The 25,284-nt window shown below is 40.0% G+C and overlaps 1 non-coding gene across 1 annotated transcript; it reads left to right on the top strand.

Moving 5' to 3' along the window:
* The first annotated feature begins 22,363 nt into the window (after positions 1–22,363).
* On the top strand, positions 22,364–22,436 carry TRNAG-UCC (transfer RNA glycine (anticodon UCC)). The gene has a single exon. It is a non-coding gene; the product is annotated as a tRNA-Gly (tRNA).
* Positions 22,437–25,284: the final 2,848 nt, after the last annotated feature.

The raw sequence follows: 25,284 nt of genomic DNA, 5'->3' as shown, positions 1-25,284 counted from the left end.
TCGTGTGAAAGCAGATAAAGAAATAGAGAAGCTAGCTGAACAGAGAGAATGAAAGACGGGAAGAGAGAGAGATGGGGATGGGGCGGGGAGGAGGGGGACTTCTACAATTACATATTATGAGTCACCTGAACGTATCCCTACCTCTAAGTTACTCTCGAACTAATAAAGAAATAATTCACCCAGCAATGCAAGTGGTGGCGGTGGTTTAGTCTCTAAGTTGTGTCCAACTCTTAGAACCCCATGGACTGTAGCCTTCCAGACTTCTCTGTCCACGGGATTCTCCAGAAAAGAGTACTGGAGTGCGTTGCCATTTCCTTCTCCAGGGGATCTTCCCAGGAATTGAACCTGGATCTCCTGCACTGCAGGCAGATTCTTTACCAACTGAGCTACAAGGGAAGCCCAGCGATGCAAGTAGAAATAACTAACACTTAATGAGCACCTACTAAGTGCTACAGATATGGTTTGCTATAGATTAGAATACATCAGTTCTAGTAGAAACAATCCAGTGACATTGACCAACTGGTGAGTGATTTACTGCCACTCTCTAGCTAAGGCGACTGATGCTCACACAGCTTAGGTAGACAGCAGAAGGTCCTGTAACCAGAACGTGGCAAAGCCTGGATGGGAACGTGTTGGGGATGATGGCAGACCCATGGTTCTTCAGCTCCCACTCTAATGTATAAAGGTATGAGGACAACATACCTTGGCAACACTGAGAAACCAACAGGTTCACATCAATGAGGTTTCCAACAAAGTGAAGCAAATCCTTCAAGGGAAATTAAAAAAAAAAAATGTTAGTTGGAAGTCCTAAAACATATGTGACATTCTCCTGCCTGTTTAAACTAATCACTGACTGAGTGCAATGTAACATTTCCCTGATCCGTTCATCCCTTCAGAAATATATGGAGGATATCCTGTTTGCCTCGCACTAGGGCTGTAAGGAGATCCAACCAGTCCATCCTAAAGGAGATGGGTCCTTCATGGAAAGACTGATGCTGAAGCTGAAACTCCAATACTTTGGCCACCACATGCGAAGAGTTGACTCATTGGAAAAGACCCTGGTGCTGGGAGGGATTGGGGGCAGGAGGAGAAGGGGAAGATAGAGGATGAGATGGCTGGATGGCATCACCGACTCAATGGACGTGAGTTTGAGTGAACTCCAGGAGTTGGTGATGGACAGGGAGGCCTGGCGTGCTGCGATTCATGGGGTTGCAAAGAGTCGGACACAACTGAGCGACTGAACTGAACTGAACTGAAGAACTAAGAAAACAAAGTTGCATAAAACAAAAGACTTTCCCCCAAGGAGTTCAAAGCCTGGAGGGGAAATACATAAATAATATACAATACCCATGATGGTGGTAGCTAACATCTTTGGTTAGCTGGTATTTTACTTGCATTATCTTAATCCTCATAGATTTATCTATGCAGGAAATACTGTTATTATTATTCTCATTTTACAGAAGCAGAAATTGAGATTCAAAGAGTCCAAGTAATTTGCTGCTGCTAAACAGTGAAGCAGGGCAAATTCATAAAATCAGTCTGGAATCTGAGCTATTAGCATTGCACTCTACAGTTTCCTCCATGTAAGCAAATAATTGCAAGCAGGATAATCAGGACAAAGTCAGGTACTGGCTTATGACCGCAAGGAAAGAGTGATCAGACCACTGGTAGTAGAATTTCACCAGGAGGACACAGGAAACCATCCAGACAAAGAGAATAGCATAAGCAAAAGCACAGCGATGGGAAATGGCATCAGACACCAAGAGAGCCGCCAGGAGGCTCATGCATTTGGAGCACCGTGTGTGGGAAATGGAGGGCAAAGGAAAAAGTGGAGAGAAATGAGGGCAGAAAGACAGGAAGGACCAGATGTGGGCAACCTCATGTTACACCTCACCTGCCCAGAGGAAATTAGGAGGCAATGAGGGTGTCAGGTGGGGAGAGGATGGGATATTCTTTGTATTTTCAGAGAGATAAGAAAGATTGTTCAAAGACAAGGGTGCCCACTTTCACCATTACTATTCAACATAGTTTTGGAAGTTTTGGCCACAGCAATCAGAGCAGAAAAAGAAATAAAAGGAATCCAAATTGGAAAAGAAGAAGTAAAACTCTCACTATTTGCAGATGACATGATCCTCTACATAGAAAACCCTAAAGAGTCCACCAGAAAATTACTAGAAATAATCAATGACTACAGTAAAGTTGCAGGATATAAAATCAACACACAGAAATCCCTTGCATTCCTATACACTAATAATGAGAAAACAGAGAGAGAAATTAAGGAAACAATTCCATTCACCATTGCAACAGAAAGAATAAAATACTTAGGAATATATCTACCTAAAGAAACTAAAGACCTATATATAGAAAACTATAAAACACTGGTGAAAGAAATCAAAGAGGACACTAATAGATGGAGAAATCTACCATGTTCATGGATTGGAAGAATCAATATAGTGAAAATGAGTATACTACCCAAAGCAATTTATAGATTCAATGCAATCCCTATCAAGCTACCAACAGTATTCTTCACAGAGCTAGAACAAATAATTTCACAATTTGTATGGAAATACAAAAAACCTCGAATAGCCAAAGCGATCTTGAGAAAGAAGAATGGAACTGGAGGAATCAACCTACCTGACTTCAGGCTCTACTACAAAGCCACAGTTATCAAGACAGTATGGTACTGGCACAAAGACAGAAATATTGATCAATGGAATAAAATAGAAAGCCCAGAGATAAATCCACGCACATATGGACACCTTATCTTCGACAAAGGAGGCAAGAATATACAATGGATTAAAGACAATCTCTTTAACAAGTGGTGCTGGGAAATCTTGTCAACCACTTGTAAAAGAATGAAACTGGACCACTTTCTAACACCATACACAAAAATAAACTCAAAATGGATTAAAGATCTAAACGTAAGACCAGAAACTATAAAACTCCTAGAGGAGAACATAGGCAAAACACTCTCCGACATACATCACAGCAGGATCCTCTATGACCCACCTCCCAGAATATTGGAAATAAAAGCAAAAATAAACAAATGGGACCTAATTAACCTTAAAAGCTTCTGCACATCAAAGGAAACTATTAGCAAGGTGAAAAGACAGCCTTCAGAATGGGAGAAAATAATAGCAAATGAAGCAACCGACAAACAACTAATCTCAAAAATATACAAGCAACTCCTACAGCTCAACTCCAGAAAAATAAACGACCCAATCAAAAAATGGGCCAAAGAACTAAATAGACATTTCTCCAAAGAAGACATACAGATGGCTAACAAACACATGAAAAGATGCTCAACATCACTCATTATCAGAGAAATGCAAATCAAAACCACTATGAGGTACCATTTCACACCAGTCAGAATGGCTGCGATCCAAAAGTCTACAAATAATAAATGCTGGAGAGGGTGTGGAGAAAAGGGAACCCTCTTACACTGTTGGTGGGAATGCAAACTAGTACAGCCACTATGGAGAACAGTGTGGAGATTCCTTAAAAAACTGGAAATAGAACTGCCTTATGATCCAGCAACCCCACTGCTGGGCATACACACTGAGGAAACCAGAAGGGAAAGAGACACGTGTACCCCAATGTTCATCGCAGCACTGTTTATAATAGCCAAGACATGGAAGCAACCTAGATGTCCATCAGCAGATGAATGGATAAGAAAGCTGTGGTACATATACACAATGGAGTATTACTCAGCCATTAAAAAGAATACATTTGAATCAGTTCTAATGAGGTGGATGAAACTGGAGCCTATTATACAGAGTGAAGTAAGCCAGAAGGAAAAACATAAATACAGTATTCTAACGCATATATATGGAATTTAGAAAGATGGTAACAATAACCCTGTGTATGAGACAGCAAAAGAGACACTGATGTATAGAACAGTCTTATGGACTCTGTGGGAGAGGGAGAGGGTGGGAAGATTTGGGAGAATGACATTGTAACATGTAAAATATCATGTAAGAAACGAGTTGCCAGTCCAGGTTCGATGCACGATACTGGATGCTTGGGGCTAGTGCACTGGGACGACCCAGAGGGATGGTATGGGGAGGGAGGAGGGAGGAGGGTTCAGGATGGGGAACACATGTATACCTGTGGTGGATTCATTTTGATGTTTGGCAAAACTAATACAATTATGTAAAGTTTAAAAATAAAATAAAATTAAAACCAAAAAAAAAAAAAAGAATATTAAGAAGGAAAAAAAAGTAAAGGAAAAGAAGAAATTAAAAAAAAAAAAAAAGAAAGATTGTTCAGGCTGCAGGGTGGAGCTTGAGAGTAAAGCTGGTGGTTCTGAAAAGGGAGGGGAGCAGGAAGGAGGGGATACTGCCCTTCTAGGGACATACGGAAATGGTGTGTGTGTGTGTGTTTGGGGACTAGTCACAATAAATGACTAGAAATGAAGCACTGGAGTCCTGAAACGTTACATAGCCATCTGCAGATGAGACAGATCTGCCCAATGAATTGTCCTGCTCCAAATGTCCAATGAGAAGCCCTAGGTCAAGAGAAACTTGAAGTCATTCTAGAAGCTTCTTTCCTTCACCCTGCCTCACCCCACAGCCAACACACATATGTATTAACAGTCTGAAAGTCCTGTGTCTTCCGCTACTTCTCCACATCTAAGTGCAGTTCTCAGCATTTCTCCTTCTGTGAGTGTGCTCTTTGTCTTTGGATTCCTGACACTTAACATTGTGCTGAGAACAGAGTGGCTGATGGCTGATGTTTGTTGAACCCAATGGAGCTGCTTAATCCTGTGGGATACATGGTCCCTGTACAATACCCTTGACTTGAGTGAAATCAATTAATGCCCTCTTCACTTGTGATCTTGACATGAGTATTTCTCCCAGGTCTCAGCAAAGCTGATGGTTTCTGCTTGGTTTCCTCACAACATAAGAAACACCACGTTTCATCATCCAGTTGCTATTCTCTTCAGAAACTCTTTATATTGCCCAGCATCCCTTGAGTAATCAGAGCAAATATAATGTCTTTACTGCATCTATTTGTTATTTGGAATGCATAGCAAGCCTTCATGGAAAATTTCCTTAAGTTCACACATTTCCTTTCAGAATGAATCTTTATCTACATTTAACTCTTGAGTCACCTCTCTCTCTCTCAGACACACACACACACACACACACACACACACACAAACACACACACACACATAAACGATCTTTAGATCTTAAATAGAAATAGTCTTCAACTGAGAGCCAAATCTCCACTCTGGACCAGGTTTTGATGTTACTTGACCTTAATTAAGCAACTTAACCTCAATTTCCTCATTTATAAAATAAGGGATCTGACTCAAATAGTTTTCAAATGACTTTTCATGGAATCTAGGCGTTCTTTGGAGGTAACTAGAGATAACACTGGAGATGAGGGAGAGCTCACACACACACACACACACTCACACACACACACTCACTGTGATAATCAGTGGTGGTTTCCACCAAACAATTTTACTAGAAAATGCCTTCTGGGCATATGGCAGTATCTCACTTGTGGGCCTCTTTGTGGCTGAGTAGGATCACACGGCTGGTTTTGATCCATGTGACCTAAAAAGTTTTGTGGGTCACTGTCATATCAGAGCATTTAATTACCAATGCAATACTCTTCAAAGTTGTCTCTTTTCTTCTGCTATGGCAACCAGCAATACTGGGATGGTGGCTGCTTCATCCTCTGGTGTCCTGGAGTGGAATTATGACCTGAGCCCAAGCCCATCTATGTCAGACATACAGCATGAACAAGAAAAGCCTTTTCATAACAGCTGATAAACTTAGGAGGCTGATTTTCACTGCACGTAACCTAGCCTATGCTGACTAATACACACACACACACACACTCTCATACATAAATTCTACTTAAGATTTTGTTTGACAAATGGGTCCAAAGGCTAAAAACAAAATTGAAAATTTCATTTCTGAGGACCCTTACAATCAGAAATCTCTGAGTCTACACAGATTCTTCCAATACTCTGGCTATCTTCCCTATCCTCTTTACATATTTCAATTTTACTTAATTTCCATGAACTTCTCTTAATTTTATGGGTATCGCCCACCCCTACAGAGATTTACTTTCACATAAAATTGTATGCCAATTTTGGAATCTCAAAATGGTGACCCACTTTTTCTTCACCACACGGACGTTCACTTACCACAGCCATCAGAACAGACTTATCTGCCAAAGTTGGCAGCTGCACTCTGACAAGGTGAGACTTGTTGCAAGCTGTACCCGACTGTCTCTATTTACCTTAGACACAAGTGAAAATGTGTCCTCACTTTAGAGCCACTGCTTGTGTGAGTGTTTTAGTCAGCTAGTACCCCTACTGTGCCTGGAAAGAGTTCTATGCAAAGTGGTTTCCCAGTAAATATATTGATGGTTTTTGTGAAAATAGTGGATACATGTAGCACCACTGTTTCTTTCACAGTCTGATGTCTTATGGAACCTCCCTCTTTCAAGTTCAGCTAGGCCAGATGGGTTCTTTGACGCTTAAAATAGCTTAGATGGGATACCAACTGGAATCTGAGAGATTAAATTCAATCAGTAATTTAAAATTTTTGTTGCACCTAATCTAATAATCTACTTCAATTCAGTAGGTCTGGGATGATGGCTTATAATCCGTATTGTTAATAAGGTAACTCTGATGCAGGTAGTTACAGAACCACAATTTGAGAGGTTTAACGCTTGATCTTTAAGCTTTTTGGAATCCTAGGAATCTGGCTAATTTCAAATTCCAGATATGCAAGAGATCCTAAATGTTCAGTAAAAGGTACCACAGGAGAAGCACTAGTCATTTTTAGGCATTGCCCCTTTGGTGGTTAGGCCAAGGCATGGGAATGAAGGAGCTGGGATTTCACAGCATCAGAAAAGGCTGTAGGAAACAGGAGGGAGGGTCTCTCCTAAGGGTCTCAACATCTAAGTCTAAAGGTACCAGTGATGCCAGAGCAGGGCCCAGAGTTTACAAAGAACTGTGGTGGGTAGACCAAGAACTCAAAAAGGTTGCCAAACCAAGGCAAGGACGGGACCCAAAGCAGGTTCTGGATGTGAAGCCCAGGGCGTGCAGGGAAATGAGAAGGTGGACATACAAGTGACGGATCTAGGCAGTTATTTGGAGGAGAGATCTGAGTGAGTCCTAGAGATACACACAGTGGCCAGGATGTCAGTTATCCCCTTGTAGGGGACTAAGGATCAACCTGGTAGAGTGGTTCCTAGAGTAAGGAATAATGTCTCTGGAAGACAGATTCAGTAAAAATTGGGTTGGGCTTTAATCAAAATGTCCAGGAGTGGGAAAAGTCAGAGGATGAGTATAATTCATGACCCAGGGAGAACTGAGAGTTGAACCCAATAAATCTGGTTGTTAAGTTAAAGGGTTGACTCAATAGGGTTAGAAATAGGAGACAAAGTTAAAATTTGGGGGAGCTGGTAGAAATCAGAATGGAGCAGACAGAACATGAGAGCAGGAGTGAAGAAAAAGGTCAAAGGCAATCTCTCTTCTTACAGCTATGAGACTGGTATCTCACTTTTGCTGGTTCCATGTGGTGTGGGGTGGGTGGCCTGGTTTGAAGACAAATGAGGCAGGTGCTGACCTGTCCTCAGTGGATTGTAGAGAGAATGGGCCCTTCGACTCAGAAGTCAGCCAAGGTCTATTCATCCATCTTGGCAACAAAACAGAGCTGAGCCATCAGATACCAAACACAGCACTGAGGAATCAGGGTAGACAGTGGGATTGCTTGGGTCATGTGACTTCCTAGGCTCCAGTTTGACAAACAAGCATAGCTTAATGGGGAGAGAAAATTTTTTCAGAACAAGAAAGGGCAGCATTCTCTTCTTCCTCATCTTCTTGTTCCTCCCATTACAGAAGGCCTTTGCTAAAACAGTGGAACATGGCCCAGTAATTCCACTGACGCTGTGTTAATTGTTTCTCATCACAAATTTGGGCACATCCTTTCCCAATTAAAAATTCGTTACATTCAAGGAAAAAATAATTTAGGGCTCTTTAGAGTTTTGTTTTTTAATCAGTTAATAGAATGTGGTAGATAATGGAGGGAGAAGGCAGAGTTGGGCTGGAAGACTGGAAAATTGATTCTCTTCCCAGTTCTGACATTTACTAGCCATGTGACCTTAGGCAAATTGCTTCATGTATTTAGGCTTTTGTTCCCTTGTTTGTAACAAGAAGGTTATCAAACTTGATGGTTTCTAAAAGTCCTTCCAACTCAGACGTTCTCTGGTGTCTGATTGTACTTCCTTTCCACCTAACAAGAAGGCTTAGGAAAATGGAATTGGCTCACCTTGCAGAAATGGGCATTTAATTGTTGGATGACTAGATGGAGGGATTAAAGGATGAGTCGCATGCAATGACACGTATTTCTGGACATCTCCAATGAAAGGGTTACCGTACCAATGTGAGGGGGAGACCTAAGCAGGTGATGAAAGCAAATCATAAAGTTAAAGAAATGGGGACATGGTTATATGAGTTGTAGATCCAGATCCACCTTTGACCTTCAGTGATGTTAAATCCTAGAATTCATGAATATAGACTCTCGGAACTCAAAGGCTTATCATGTCAAATCAACCCATTTGACAGGTGGGGAAACTAAGGCTAGGCGAAGTGACTTGCCTGCAGTCCCAGAACTTGCTAGCAACAGAAAGTCTGAACCAGCTCTTCTGCCTCTCCCTCCTGTGCTTTTTCTCTGCACTGTGCTGTATCACATTTCCCACAAGTGCAGCTAAAAATGGAGCTGAAGCGTTAGGCAAAAGCCCAGAGCTGATGACCCAGTGTTAATGGCAAACTATTATCAAAGCGAAGGACTTCCCCCAAGCCTCTATACCCAGTATCCCAACCTGTGCTCTGGAACCACCCTCCCCCTAACAACTGCAGCTGAAAAGCAGCATGAAACTGTGGACTCTGAAAAATGCACATCCCATAAGAGAAGATGATTAGGAGCAAAGACAGAAACAGCTAATTTTAGGGATTTTCTGGGAATAATTCCAAAGAGAGTTGGGCTTACTGAGAATACTCATGGGCAGTGGCAAAAGTTAGAACCTCCTCCTCTCCCCAGAACCATGAAAAACCCCCTTCCCATCTGGCCAGGAGCTTTGCCAACTAACTTCCTTCTAAGGCATTCAAACTCTCTGGACCTTGATTTCTCTTCTATAAAATAGAGAAGAACAAAGCCTGTGATAATTAAGTGAGGCTCATGCATATCCAAGCACCATATTCATCCATTCAAGACTGTCTTCACTTCAGGTCATCATTGCTTAAGAATCCCTCGTGGCTCCCTGTGTTCATTCTTACCCCTGAAACATTGCTTCTTTAGTTCTTTTGCCTAATGTGAAGAGTTCCTTGATCACTCAAGGCCCCAAGGAGGGCTTTCCTCCTGTTTTCTCCACTGGTGATCTATAACACTCATTTGGCAACATACCTGATGCTTAGAATCACAAGTTACTGTTAGTTCAGGAAAAGATCTCTTTCTAGCTAGGCAGAATAATAGGTTCTGGATATGTCTACATTTGAATCCCCAGAACCTGTGAATATATTATATTATGTGGCAAGGGAGAATTAAGCTTGCAGATGGAATTAAAGTTACTAATCTGTTGACCTTAAGGAAAGTATCCTGGGTTATCCAGGTGAGCCCAATGTAATCACTGTTGCTGCTGCTGCTAAATCGCTTCAGTCGTGTCTGACTCTGTGCAACCCCATAGATGGCAGCCCACCAGACTTCCCCACCCCTGGGATTCTCCAGGCAAGAACACTGGAGTGGGTTGCCATTTCCTTCTCCAATGCATGAAAGTGAAAAGTGAAAGTGAAGTCGCTCAGTTGTGCCCAACTCTTAGCAACCCCATGGACTGCAGCCTATCAGGCTCCTCCGTCCATGGGTTTTCCAGGCAAGAGTACTAGAGTGGAGTGCCATTACAGGTGTCCTTAAATAAAGAAGAGGGAAACAGGAGACTCAGAACAAGAGATAGCATTGTGAGAATGACTCCACCAGCCATAACTAGGTTGGAAGATGGATGAGGCCACCAGCCATGGAATGCAGGAGGCCTCTGGAAGCTGGGAGAGGGAAGGAAATGGATTCTTGTCTAGAGCCTCCAGAGGGAACACAGTTGTTTGCCAACAGCTTGATCTTGACCCACTGAGACTGATTTTAAAATTCTTATCTCCAGAAAAGTAAGATAAAATTTTGTTTTAAGTCATTATGTTTGTGGTTATTTGTTATAGTGTGTGTGTGTGTGTGCTCAGCCACTTCAGGCATGTCCAACTCTTTGTGAGCCTATAGACTGTAGTCCACCAGGCCCCTCTGTCCATGGAGTTCTCCAGGCAAAAATACTGGAGTGGATTGCCATGCCCTCCTCCAGGGGATCTTACTGACCCAGGATCAGTATCTCCTGCATTGCAGGCGGGTTCTTTACCCACTGAGCAACCTACCTATACACACTACAATTTGTGCTGAACTACTGGATGTTGTGTAGTCAGTATTTATACTTTAGTACTGTTTAGTCTAGAAAGCATCACTACGAACAAAGCTAGCGGAGGTGATGGAATTCCAGTTGAGCTATTCCAAATTCTGAAAGATGATGCTGTGAAAGTGCTGCACTCAATACGCCAGCAAATTTGGAAAACTCAGCAGTGGCCACAGGACTGGAAAACGTCAGTTTTCATTCCAATCTCAAAGAAAGGCAATGCCAAAGAATGCTCAAACTACCGCACAATTGCACTCATCTCATACGGTAGTAAAGTAATGCTCAAAATTCTCCAAGCCAGGCTTCAGCAATATGTGAACCGTGAACTTCCTGATGTGCAAGCTGGTTTTAGAAAAGGCAGAGGAACCAGAGATCAAATTGCCAACATCCGCTGGATCATGGAAAAAGCAAGAGAGTTCCAGAAAAACATCTATTTCTGCTTTTATTGACTATGCCAAAGTCTTTGACTGTGTGGATCACAATAAACTGTGGAAAATTTGTCAAGAGATGGGAATACCAGACCACCTGATCTGCCTCTTGAGAAATCTGTGTGCAGGTCAGGAAGCAACAGTTAGAACTGGACATGGAACAACAGACTGGTTCCAAATAGGAAAAGGAGTACGTCAAGGCTGTGTATTGTCACCCTGCTTATTGAACTTATATGCAGAGTACATCTGCATATAAGAGAAACGCTGGACTGGACGAAACACAAGCTGGAATCAAGATTGCCGGGAGAAATATCAATAACCTCAGATATGCAGATGATACCACCCTTATGGCAGAAAGTGAAGAGGAACTCAAAAGCCTCTTGATGAAAGTGAAAGTGGAGAATGAAAAAGTTGGCTTAAAGCTCAACATTCAGAAAACGAAGATCATGGCACCTGGTCCCACCACTTCATGAGAAATAGATGGGGAAACAGTGGAAACAGTGTCAGACTTTATTTTTGGGGGCTCCAAAATCACTGTGGATGGTGACTGCAGCCATGAAATTAAAAGATGTTTACTCCTTAGAAGGAAAGTTACGACCAACCTAGATAGCATATTCAAAAGCAGAGACATTACTTTGACAGCAAAGGTCCGTCCAGTCAAGGCTGTGATTTTTCCTGTGGTCATGTATGGATGTGAGAGTTGGACTGTGAAGAAGGCTGAGCACCAAAGAATTGATGCTTTTGAACTGTGATGTTGGAGAAAACTCTTGAGAGTCCCTTGGACTGCAAGGAGACCCAACCAGTCCATTCTGAAGGAGATCAGCCCTGGGATTTCTTTGGAAGGAATGATGCTAAAGCTGAAACTCCAGTACTTTGGCCACCTCATGTGAAGAGTTGACTCATTGGAAAATACTCTGATGCTGGGAGGGACTGGGGGCAGGAGGAGAAGGGGACGACAGAGGATGAGATGGCTGGATGGCATCACTGACTCGATGGGCATGAGTCTGAGTGAACTCCGGGAGTTGGTGATGGACAGGGAGGCCTGGCGTGCTGCGATTCATGGGGTCGCAAAGAGTCGGACACAACTGAGCGACTGAACTGAACTGAACTGTTTAGTCAGCACTAAACACAAAGTAAAAGTAAACAACTCATGGTTATTTTTTAAGTTAGTGGATGAATGAACTAACTGATATAAAAACAATTTGGAAATTAATCAATCAAATGATAAATAGCTCTAAGTTATAAAAACCCTTGAAAGCAGACTCAGGTGTCTGGGTATAATATAATATGATTTCATGGACATTGCTTGTGTTGTCATCATGTTTCCAAGGCCACATCACACACTGGAAATTACCCTGGACTTGAAATCAAAAGACCTGGGACAGAGTCTTATTGCTGGCACACATTAGCTGTCAGACCTTGGATAAATTGTGTAACTTATCTACACCTCAGTTACATCATCCATAAAAGAAAGTAGTATTTACTATTCTGAGAACTTCCTGGAGCAGTTCTGGGACTCTGATGAGCCAATGCACAGACAAGGGCTGTGAAAACTGTAAAATGCTATGCAAATGGGAGTGGCTGTTCATTTACCATCCTTTTCTTTGGACTAATTTTTAACTAAAAAGCATTTTCTTGGTGCCTGTACTGTGCTCACATTACTACATGAATCCTTGTGGCAAAATAAAAGAAATAAAAGTTTTGGAAGGGTTGATAATTCAAACTAGAGACCAGGGTGAAATGAGACAAGTCATTCTAGTCTAGGAGCCCAGGACCACCCCTTGCTTATTTGGCCCAAGACACTGAGGGACCAGGTACTGCTGATAATGGGCTAGAAGCTTCCTGTACAGACCACAGTTCAGTGAGCTGAGGCCCAGAGCCTGGAGTGAACCAACAAGAGGGGTCTCTCATTTGGGGGAAGCCTTTAAAAAAACTATTTTTTATTGTTTTAAAACACACATGATACAAAATTTACCATCTTAACAATTTTAAACATACAGTTGAATGGCATTAACCACTTTCACAACCTTGTACAACAATCACCACCATCCATTTCCAGAAGTTTTTCGTCATCCAAACAAAAATTCTGTATCCATTGAACAATAAAGTCCTATTCTCCATTGAAAGAAGACTTGGTCCCACCCCAAACACAGAGCACTTCTGGAGCAGTTCCTTCCTGCTGAATGAGCCCTGCAAGCCCTGTCTCCACCCTGTGGGATCTCCACAGACACATGGCCCACTGGGGATGGGGTCTGGGAGGATAGACTTTTGGCGTACACAGGTGTAATCTCTGAAAGATGTCTGGCCCTCAGGACTAACACGTTGGGCTTCTTAGTAGAGTTTTTATTTCCTTGGAGAGTTAAGTCTTCTGGACTGCCAACTGGCCTGCCCCAGGCCAAGAACTGAGTTTGACAAAACTACCCTTATAAAGCTCCTTACTTCTCAAAGAAAAGTGCTCTAGACCCTCCTACTTACTTCAAGAGTCAAGGCATTCACACTTCTGTTTCTTACTGGTGAGCTCATCAACAAAGAAAAAGAAGGAGCTGAAAACATGTGATACAGAGCTTTCTTTCTTCCCAATAGGCTCAAATTCTCTCTACAACTCTTCTCAGCTTCAGAAAAGTGGGATAAATGTCCTTCTAGCTATTTAAATCTAATTTCTTACTTATGCCTTTGATTCTATACTAATCCATAAATGCAAAAGGATAAAAAAAATGCTATAGACACAAGAAAGTTTTCATTATTGCAATATCAATAAAAATTACATAAGCTAAAATTTTGGTCAAAAATGGCTGTTTGCTAGTATGTGTTTATTTCTTCTGTGTCCCCAATAATGTGATAGAAAGGAAAACTCTTTAAGGCCACAAAGGGAATGGGAAAGGGAACATCAGTATATGAGAGAGCGTAATAAATTTTTAGAACACTACAAATTGTTGGAGGAATAGTTACTGGCTTAGTAAGATAAAGGAAAACCAGAGGAGGGGATAAAAAAAAAAGAGCAATTTGTTCGATAAAACCCTGGAAAGACTAAGAATTCAGGGGAACCAGAACACCTAGATCAAGGCATTTGGTTCCCAACCCACTTACTTCTTTGCCAGGTAGAAGATATGAGTTTTCTTCTTTGGCAAAATTAACAGAAGTTCAGGTTTCAGAGGCACCTAGGAGGTAGAAAGCAGGATTAATGACAAAAAGATTAATTGAAAGTCTGTAAAATGAAGTGATAGATCCAAGTCTTCTTTTGTCCCCATCTGGACTCCAGGCAGAATGCCGGTAATCAGGCACTTCCCTGGTTGGCTTTTGGAGGTCTCTTCTCTGGCATTTGGGGAGAACCAGTAAAATGACCAACAACTTGTCCAACTATCTTTTAAGTGAACCCCACCACCCACTCCCACACGCTATACACACACGCACACGCACACACACACACTTTTGTGTCTTACTGTTAAATATGAAGAGCCAAGGCTCATCAAAAATAATTGAGAACAACCTCTAACATAGAAGTGAAAGATCAAAACAATCACAGGGAAAAAACACTTTATCTAACAGATAATACAAAGAAGAAGAAAAGATTTGCTCCAAATTATTACCCTGTCAGATACAGGGGAAAAAAAAAAAAAAGAAACAAGCACATTAAACAGCAGGAAACTAAGACAGAAAACACTCAAAGATTAAGAAAGAGCTCTTGGAAATTAGCATATATGATTGCCAAAATAAAAAACTTGAATAGAATGTCTTCAAAATAAAGTCCAAAAAATCTGAAGGAAAATATAACAAAAAGACAAAGAGATAACCGAAGGAGAGGGAAAAAATTAAATAGAAGTTAAAACCAAGAATTATATCATACAGCTTACAGGAGCCACAGAAAGAAAAAAACAGAAAGTTAGGGGAAAGGAGTAGAGAACATCTCAAATATATGTCTCCAGGTTGAAAGAACCCACAGGTTATCTAGCACAATAATTGAAGAAAACATGCAATTTCAAGGACCAGAGTAGAGAGAGAAAATTATAATATATTCCAAAGTGAAAATAATTTAAAAGAGATAAGAATTATGATGATTTCAGACTTTTCCTTCAGTTCAGTTCAGTCGCTCAGTCATGTCCGACTCTTTGCGACCCCATGAATCGCAGCACACCAGACCTCCCTGTCCATCACCAACTCCCAGAGTTCACTCAGACTCACGTCTATCGAGTCAGTGATGCCATCCAGCCATCTCATCCTATGTCGTCCCCTTCTCCTCCTGCCCACAGTCCCTCCCAGCATCAGAGTCTTTTCCAATGAGTCAACTCTTCGCATGAGGCGGCCAAAGTACTGGAGTTTCAGCTTTAGCATCATTCCTTCCAAAGAAATCCCAGGGCTGATCTCCTTCAGAATGGACTGCTTGGATCTCCTTGCAGTCCAAGGGACTCTCAAGAGTCTTCTCCAACACCACAGTTCAAAAGCATCAATTCTTCGACGCTCAGCTTTCTTCACAGTCCAACTCTCACATCCATACATGACCACAGGAAAAACCATAGCCTTGACTGGACGGACCTTTGCTGTCAAAGTAATGTCTCTGCTTTTGAATATGCTATCTAGGTTGGTCATAACTTTCCTTCCAAGGAGTAAGCGTCTTTTAATTTCATGGCTGCAGTCACCATCCACAGTGATTTTGGAGCCCCCCAAAATAAAGTCTGACACTGTTTCCACTGTTTCCCCATCTATTTCCCATGAAGTGATGGGACCAGATGCCATGATCTTCATTTTCCGAATGTTGAGCTTTAAGCCAACTTTTTCACTCTCCACTTTCACTTTCATCAAGAGGCTTTTAGTTCCTCAGCAATACCAAAAGCTATGGATCAAGGCTATCTAATTTGATTGGAAACTTTTTTAACTTAAAACTTTACAGGTAGTCAAACTAGCCACCAAAATTCAACAGTGGAACAAAGGTATTTCAGGTATTTAATGAACCCAAAATGATATCCATTTACTAGGAAACTACGTAGCACATACTTCAGCAAAAAAAAGAGGGAGTAAACCAAGAAAGATAATGACATAGAAAACAGGAAGCAATGGATACAACTTAGGAAAACAGTGGCTGGGGGACTCCAGGGCAACAGATCTGCAACTTCCTGGCATCACAGAGAATCTGAGGAGAATCACTTGCAATAAAAAGAGAAGGAGACTCCATATGATATCCTAAAAATGGAATATTTGGAAAAGATTAAGAACACGTGAATGGTGAAATAAATATTTTTAAATTAAGTAATTATGAATTTGAATAATAAAAACTGAAGGAGAAATAAAACAGAATCATAGTGATATGTTAGGGTTTGAAGTAAGCAATATTTGCATAGTCATAATGATATAAAACTAATTATTTGTTATATAAAAAATTGTGATACAATTTTATTGGGAAGGTGAAAGATGAGAAATCAAGATGTGGTATAAAAAAGCTTAATCTTTCCTACCATAAAAGGAAGTCAATAGATAACATCAGAAATAAATGAGAAATAGCAGTAGAAATATATTATTTAGAAATATAGATTAGCTATAATAAGAAAACCTAAGTAATTAAAGAAGCGGTTGTTTCTACATAGCGGGGTTAAGATGGGATGGCACAGGATATTGAAATGTTGTCTTTTATTATCGTTAAGATATATTTAATGTCTTAAAATATAAAATACACATATACTGTAAAAATACACATATTCTGCTTACTAAAAGATGTTTCTAATTAAAAACAATTACACGGGGCATTCATTTTGGGCATGAGGGAGTGCCAGGTATTGAATTTACCATCTCGAATTACACGATTAGAAAACCAGACAAAATATATGAAACAACAATTTTTCAGACATTGAACAACACAGGACCATGATCTCAGTGAGAAGAGAAGTGAATGTGGTAAGTTCTGTAACTGCCCTAGAATACTGCCTGAAGGCTATTTGCAGGCTACAATGCAAGGACAAGGATTCCAAACAGCCTGGTGATCTTGGTGAGTCAAGAAGATAGAAACCAGAGTTCAGAAAGGCCAATGACTAGGATTTGTATGAGAGAGTACCAGAGAGAAGAGAGTTGCTCAGAAAGAGGGAGAGAGCTTGAAAGATCTGAAGAGAGGGTCCTTTGAATTTAGGTTGAGTACTGATCTGCACATGTATAAGATAAAACTGCCTGAGGCTGATGAAAAAATCACCAAAAAGTAGCAGGCTGAACAACTTTCAGAGCTCACCCAGGACTGAGAATATTTCAGATTGCCACCAACATAGTGGCGAAGGAAATGGCAACCTATTACCGGATTCTTGCCTGGGAAGTCCCATGGACAGAGGAGCCTGGTGGACTACAGTCCATGGGGTGGCAAAAGAGTCAGACATGATTTAGCAACTAAACCATCACAACCACCACCAAAGTAGAAAGACCTCATAGTACAAATGACATCAACTAGAGTCTTCCAAAGGGTATCGTTTAAATTAACCCCATACCAAAGGCTGCTCTGGATCTGCTCCAACAAAGCCTAATTTTGAGCCTGAGAAAGATCTAACTAATCTCAAGGAATATAACTGCATGTCAGATAAAGACAACCCAACAGTATTTTTTCAAAAAATACAATGACATCTAGTAACTAACTAAAATCAATAACATCAGCATCCAACAAAAAATTACCAAACATGCAAATGATAGAAACTTGTAGTTCTAAGACAAACAAGTTCTAGAGATCTAATGTACAGCATGGAGTATGGTGATTATAACTAATAATACTGTAACATATACTTGAAATTTGCTAAGAGAATAGATCATATATTCTCACTACACACACAAAAATGGAAACCATGTGAGATAATGGAAATGTTAATTAACTTGATTGTGGTCATTACTTCACAATGTATACATATATTAAGTTATCGCATTGTACACCTTAAAGAAACCATATTGTTACAACCTAAGTATATACAGGTGTAGCTTGTTTTATTGTGCTTTGCCTTATCGAACTTCACAGATACTGTGTTTTAGCAAATTGAAGGTTTATGGTAACCCTGCACTGCCAAATGATGGTTAGCATTTTTTATCAATAGAATATTTTTAAAATTAAGGAATGCATATTTTTTAGACAAAATGCTATTGCACATTTAACCTCAGTATAGTATCAACTTAACTTTTATATGCACTGGGAAAGCAAAAAATCCTGTGACTCACTGTATTGGGATATTTGCTTTGTTGTAATAGTCTGGAACCAAACTTGCAATATCTTTGGGGTGTGACTGTACAATTTTTGTTTGTCAATCATACCTCAATAAAGCTAGAAAAGATTTTTTAAAGAAATACATCTTGTTAACAATAAAACATTACTAGTAATAAATTGAAAATAAAAACTATAAACTCACAGTTCTAAAAAAAGTTCATTGACTCCAAGGAGATCAAACATTTAAAAAATGCAGCCTGTGCATTATTCTGTTTCTGTTCCATAGGTAGTTTCATTAAGAAGATAAGCTAAAGGCAAAGGAGAAAAGGAAAGATATATCTATCTGAATTCAGAGTTCCAAGGAAGAGCAAGGAGAGAGAAGAAAGACTTCCTCAGCGATCAATGCAAAGAAATAGAGGAAAACAATAGAATCCAAGAAAATTAGAGATACCAAGGGAACATTTCATGCAAAGATGGGTATGGAAATGGTATGGACCCAACAGAAGCAGATTTATTAATAAAAGGTGGCAAGAATACACAGAAGGACTATAAAAAAGATCTTAATGACCCAGGTAACCACGATGGTGTGATCACTCACCTAGAGCCAGACATCCTGGAATGCGAAGTCAAGTGGACCTTAGGAATCATCACTACGAACAAAGCTAGTGAAGGTGATGGAATTCCAGCTGAGCTATTTCAAATCCTGAAAGGTGATGCTGTGAAAGTGCTTCACTCAATATGCCAGCAAATTTGGAAAACTCAGCAGTGGCCACAGGCCTGGAAAAGCTCAGTTTTCATTCCAATTGCAAAGAAAGGCAATGCCAAAGAATGTTCAAACTACGACACAATTGCACTCATCTCACACTCTAGCAAAGTAATGCTCAAAATTCTTCAAGTGAGGGTTCAACAGTATGTGAACTGAGAACTTCCAGATGTTTAAGCTGGATTTAGAAAAGGCAGAGGAGCCAGAGATCAAATTGCCAACATCCACTGGATTATTGGAAAAGCAAGAGAGTTCCAGAAAAGCATCTACTTCTGCTTTATTGATTACCCTAAAGCCTTTGACTGTGTGGATCACAACAAACTGAGGAAAATTCTTCAAGAGATGGGAATACCAGACCACCTGACCTGCCTCCTGAGAAGTCTGTATGCAGGTCAAGAAGCAACAGTTAGAACTGGACATGGAACAACGGACTGGTTCCAAATTGGGAAAGGAGTATGTGTATATTGTCACCCTGCTTATTTAACTTCTATGCAGAGTACATCATGTGAAATGCCAGGCTGGAAGAAGCACAAGCTGGAATCAAGTTTGCCGGGAGAAATATCAATAACCTCAGATATACAGATGACACCACCCTTATGGCAGAAAGCAAAGAGGAACTGAGGAGCTTCTTGATGAAAATGAAAGAGAAGAGTGAAAAGGTGGCCTAAAGCTCAACATTCAAAAAAGGAAGATCATGACATCTGGTCCCATCACTTCATGGCAAATAGATGGGGAAACGATGGACACAGTGACAGACTTTATATTTTGGGGCTCCAAAATCACTGCAGATGGTGACTGCAGCCACAAAATTAAAAGACACTTGTTCCTGGAAAGAAAAGCTATGACCAACCTAGACAGCATATTAAAAAGAAGAGACATTACTTTGCCAACAAAGGTCTGTCTAGTCAAAGCTATGGTTTTTCCAGTAGTCATGTATGGATGTGAGAGTGGACTATAAAGAAAGCTGAGCACCAAAGAAGTGATGCTTTCAAATTGTGGTGCTGGAGAAGACTTTTGAGAGTCCCCTGGATAGCAGGGAGATCCAACCAGTCAATCCTAAAGAAGATCAGTCCTGGGTGTTCATTGGAAGGACTGATGCTGAAGCTGAAGTTCCAATACTTTGGCCACCTGATGTGAAGAACTGACTCACTGGAAAATACACTGATGCTGGGCAAGACTAAAGGCAGGAGGAGAAGGGGATGACAGAGGATGAGATGGTTGGATAGCACCGCCAACTCGATGGACCTGAGTTTGAGCAAGCTCTGGGAGTTGGTGATGGACAGGGAAGCCTGGCGTGCTGCAGTCCATGGGGTTACAAAAAGCTGGACACGACTGAGCAACTTCATTTTCATTTTCATAGTTGCTTTACAGTGTTGTGTTAGTTTCTGCTATACAGCAAAGTGAATCAGTATACAAAAGTATCCAATCTTTTTTAGATTTCCTTCCCATTTAGGTCACCACAGATCATTGAGCAGGGTTCCCTGTGGATGGAGTGGGAGGTTGGGGTTAACAGATATAAACTTTTATGTATAGAATGGATAAACAACAAAGTCCTACTGTATAGCACAGAGAATTATATTCAATATCCTATGATAAACCATAATAGAAAAGAATATTTTTAAAAGAATGTTTATGTATGTATGGCTGCATTATTTTGCTGCACAGAAGAAATTAACACAATATTGTAAATCAACTATACTTCAATACAGATACTGATTAAAAATAAAATAAAAATGCAACAGACCACTTAATAATCAAATTACCGAAAAAAAATGGTTAAAAAGAAATTCTTACAAGCAGTCGGAGGAAAACAAATACATTATGTACAGAGAAATGAAGACAAGAATGACAGAAGATTTTATGTCAGAAACTGTGCAAACCAGAAGAAGATAAAGCTATCAGCTGGAGTTTTGTGCCCAACAAAAGTATCTTTCAAAAATGAAAGTGAGCTAAAAACTTTTTAAAGCAAACAATATCTGAGAAAATTCATTACCAGCATAGCTGCACTATAAAATATACTAAAGGAAATTCTTCAAGCATAAGGAATAATACTATTTGGAAATTTGTATCTACCCAAAAGAATCAAGAGGAATATGTGGACTAATATAAAAGATATTTTCCACTGTTTAATCTCTTTATTAAAACTGTCTATTGAAAATAAAATAATACCAGCATCCCATGGTGTTTATAACATACATAGGAGTAAAATGCGACAATAGTTTACAAAAGAAGAGAAAAATTTCTTACACTTTACATGAAATGGTTTAACACTATCTGAGAGTAGACTGTGATGAGTTAAAGATGTATCAATATATTGTAAATGGTAGAGGAACCAATAACAAGACAAGGTAGAGGTATAGCTAATAAGGCAACAAAGAGATCAGTAGGAATCATAAAAATAATGCAAAAAAAAAAAAAGGAAAAAGTAGGAATGAAAAACAAATAGGAAAATAGAAAACAAACAGCAATATGGTAGATTTAAACCCAGACATATCAATAATCACATTAAATATAGGCAATCTAAACACTGCAATTAAAAGCAGAGATTATTAGATTGGATTAAAAAAAGCAAGAACCAATTTTGTTCTATCTATAAGAACCCACTTTAAAACTTTAGACACTAATTTGTTTTTAATATAAATTTATTTATTTTAATTGGAGGCTAATTACTTGACAATATTGTATTGGTTTTGCCATACATTAACATGAATCCGCCACGGGTGTACACGTGTTCCCCACCCTGAACTCCCCTCCCACCTCCCTCCCCATACCATATTTTCCACCCATCTGCAAAACTTGAAATTTAGAGGGACTTCCCTGGTGGTCCAGTGACTAGGACTCTGCCTTCCCAATGCAGGGGGCCTGGGTTCAACCCCTTGTCAGGGAACTAGATCCCACATGCCTCAACCAAGAAGTTGTATGCGCAGACTAAAGATCCCGCATACCACAACAAGGCCCAGTGCAGACAAATAAAGAGACGACTTTTTTTTAAGTTAAAATTTAGAAACACAAAAGTTTTAGTAGTACACGGAAATGCAAGGACATGTGAGTTCAGTGCATTTGCAAATAAGAGCTAGACTCATTCTGAAAACCAAAAGATGAGCAAAGAAACATAATCTGACCAAATGGAATAATGTGTCTGACAATGGGATGGCAAAAAAATAATAAAAATAAGTAAATAAAACTGTAGACACAAGCAAGTTAAAAGAATGCAAAAAGATACACCGTGAAAGCACTAATTGAAGGTAAGTTTGAGGGGCTACATTAATACAGAGAAAACACTTTTGGACAAGAAATATTAAAAGATAAAGGGATACATTTATAATAATAAATTGATTAACCCATCAAGAGGAGAGAACATATGTATATATGTTCTAATGTATATACCGTTAATAACAGAACCTCAAAAAAGGAAGTAAAAAACTGATAGAACTGAAGGAAGAATTAGATAAATCCACAATTGCAGTTGCATGTTTTAACACCTTTCAGTACTGAACAACTTGGTGAAGATCACTAAAAATATAGAAAAAATGAATGGGGAATTCCCTGGTGGTTCGGTGGTTAGGACTCTGCACTTCCACTGCAAGGGGCCTGGGTTCAATCCCCAGTCAGGGAACTAAGATCCCACAAGCTGAAACAGAAACAAAACATGAATAAGCCAAACCAAACAGACCCATATAGAACATACCAGTTCAAGCACACATGCAACATTTACCAAGAATGACTATATTCTGGACCATAAAAAGCCTATAATTAAAAAAGATCAGACTATATAATGTATGTCTTTTGGTCACAATGAAATTAACTGAATCATTAACATAAAGATATCTGCAAAAAGCCAAATGTTTGGAATTTAACAGCATGCTTACAAATATTCCATTTGACAAAGGAGAAATCAAAAGGAAAAAGACAATATTTTTCAACTAAATAAACATAAAATCACAAAATGTCAAAATTTCTGGGATAGATGTAAAGATTAGAAGTGCTTAGAGGAGATTCCACAGATTAAAGAAACAGAGGGACGGTGTGGTGAGCACCATAGGTAAAAGCAGAGGGAGGGAATGTTCATCTGGCAGAAGCAATAAATGCTCACCACATTTTCCCTCTGTCCTACCTTATCAAGCTTCTGTTACATCTCTTTTATCCTCTCAACTAGATGTTTCCAAAACATGGACACAATAGAGCCATCTCTATCGACATCAGCCATTTATCTTCTTTAATTCATCGTAGTTATATTTTTGTAAAAGAAGGAAATCCAAAAAGGACAAGATCTATGTGTATGTATGACTGACTCACTGTGCTGTACAGCAGAGAAGAACACAACATTATAAAGCAACTATACTCCAATAAGAAATTTAAAAAAAAAAAACATTTTTCTGCCCTGCCTATAGTTTCGCACACACACCTCCTTCTGACCAACATCCATCCAAAAACACACGCACACACACAACTAAGGCCGAACTGAACGAAGGATGACCACCTGACTCCAAATTAGCCAGTGTGTTGAAAGCTAAAAAAGTGAAAATGTTAGTTGTTCAGTCATATTCTACTCTTTGTGACCCCATGGACTGTAGCCTGCCAGGCTCCTCTGCCCATGGAATTTTCCAGGCAAGACTACTGGAGTGGGTAGCCATTCCCTTCTCCAGGGGATCTTCCCAACCCAGGGATCAAAACCAGGTCTCCTGCATTACAGCCAGATTCTTTACAGTCTGAGCCACTAGTTGCCTAGAAATCTGACTTTGTGTGACCTTGCACCAAGAGAAGAGCGAGGCTGAACAGATTCTATCTTGAGAACTTAATATGAGACATAAGATTGCTGACAGTTGGTGGTGAAAAAGTCTTGTAAACTGAAAATAATGGCAAACGTTTGCAAGTTGATGAGTAAAAGGCGGAAGCTGTTCTGCAGAGAAAGGAAAATGGAGCTGACAAGAAGGAAAGAGCAGAGAAGAGCCCGTGGCCCAAGAGAGAGAAATAGAACCAGTAGCCAGCTGCTTCTGTTCCTCTCCATCTCCCCTGATGCTCGACTGCACTTGATTTCATGTCCTTTGATTCTGTGAGAGCTCTGCTTCCTTGCAATAAACACTATTCTTTACTTGAGTAACTCTGAGTTTTGTTTTCTTGCAACCCAAGGAACCATAACTTGAACAATTTCATGTCTTTTTAATTGCCTCCCAACATTGCATGGTAACTTCTTTAATGTTAATCAGTGTCTTTTATTTCATCTGTATAACACAGCTTATAGTCACATGACTTGAATTATATAAATGCTGATAAGGTTCACAATGAATTAATTCATTAATCTGGTTACTGACACCTCTACCACCATCAGAATCATGAATTGCTTGTTTTGTCTGCTCTATCGAGTCCTTTGTGAATCTTTTTTTTTTTTTTCCCTCTACTCCCTTTGGCTCTAGTGGGACTAAGAATCTCAGGCTTCCAACCCCCTCCCACTGAAGCAGGCATATGGCTCTCGGTGTAGGTCAGTCGGGCTCTCATTTGGAATCTCAGTCATCCGATAGTAGTTTCCTAAAGAAATGTTGATCACTTGAGAACCCCGGAGCTCCCTTGACAACTGGCCTTTCGGGCGTCTGATTGTTCAGCTTTTTCTTCAGTCCTAGGGCTGTTCACTATCCTTCCAAACCCCCCCTTTTCTAGTTTAAGTAGTCAGAGTCCATTTCTACTGCGTTCAGCCTGATTCCTCTCTGATACAGGCTGGTTCCCAAAGAGGTCAGTTTCTTCCCTGGCTATATAGAATAACTGGAAGAAATTCTTCTTTTTGGAAAGAGCAGCTAATTTTGAAGCACGCTATCTTTGAAACAAATAAAATATTTCTTTATTGATCAGTTGCCCCACTGCTGTCTTCTTTTATATATCACCAACCCAGCCTCTGGGTTGCCTTTTCTGCAAGAGGCATCATTAGTTTTGCCTCAGTTGTTTATACTCAACCTCATCCTCATCTTCTAAAGCTGTCTATGAGTGAATGAGTCATGAACGTGACCCTTTAGAGGTGTCATATGCATTTGGGAAACCAGGCAACAGAGGCTAACTTCACTTAGCCAAGTTAGCACTTTTTCTACAGCAATATAAAGCAGAGTTCATTCTTTGGGTCTGAAGGATCTGTAATCAACCAAGAAGGCATCTCCCAGGCTTGAATCTGGTGTCCCAGTTTCCGATGATGAACCCACTGTGGCCCTTTGAACCAACATCCCTCCTTAAAGAGAAGCAACACTTAGGGTGTTGGCTCTGATTCTTCCAAGACCTCAAGTTCCAAGGCAGTTTGTCTCCTCTCAACACTCTGACTCATTATCCTATTTTACTGAAGTACTTAGAATGAGAGCTCTGGAGAAGTGCTCTGTGCAATTACATAAATGAATAGACACATTTATTTGAAACATTTTCAGATTTCCTAGAAAGAAATTTTATGGTCTTTCCCTGACACTAATTTCTGAAACTGGGTAACAGTC

Source organism: Bos taurus, chromosome 15 (assembly GCF_002263795.3).
Source record: "Bos taurus isolate L1 Dominette 01449 registration number 42190680 breed Hereford chromosome 15, ARS-UCD2.0, whole genome shotgun sequence".
Classification (NCBI taxonomy): Eukaryota; Metazoa; Chordata; class Mammalia; order Artiodactyla; family Bovidae; genus Bos; species Bos taurus.
This window is presented reverse-complemented; position numbering and strand designations above follow the sequence as displayed.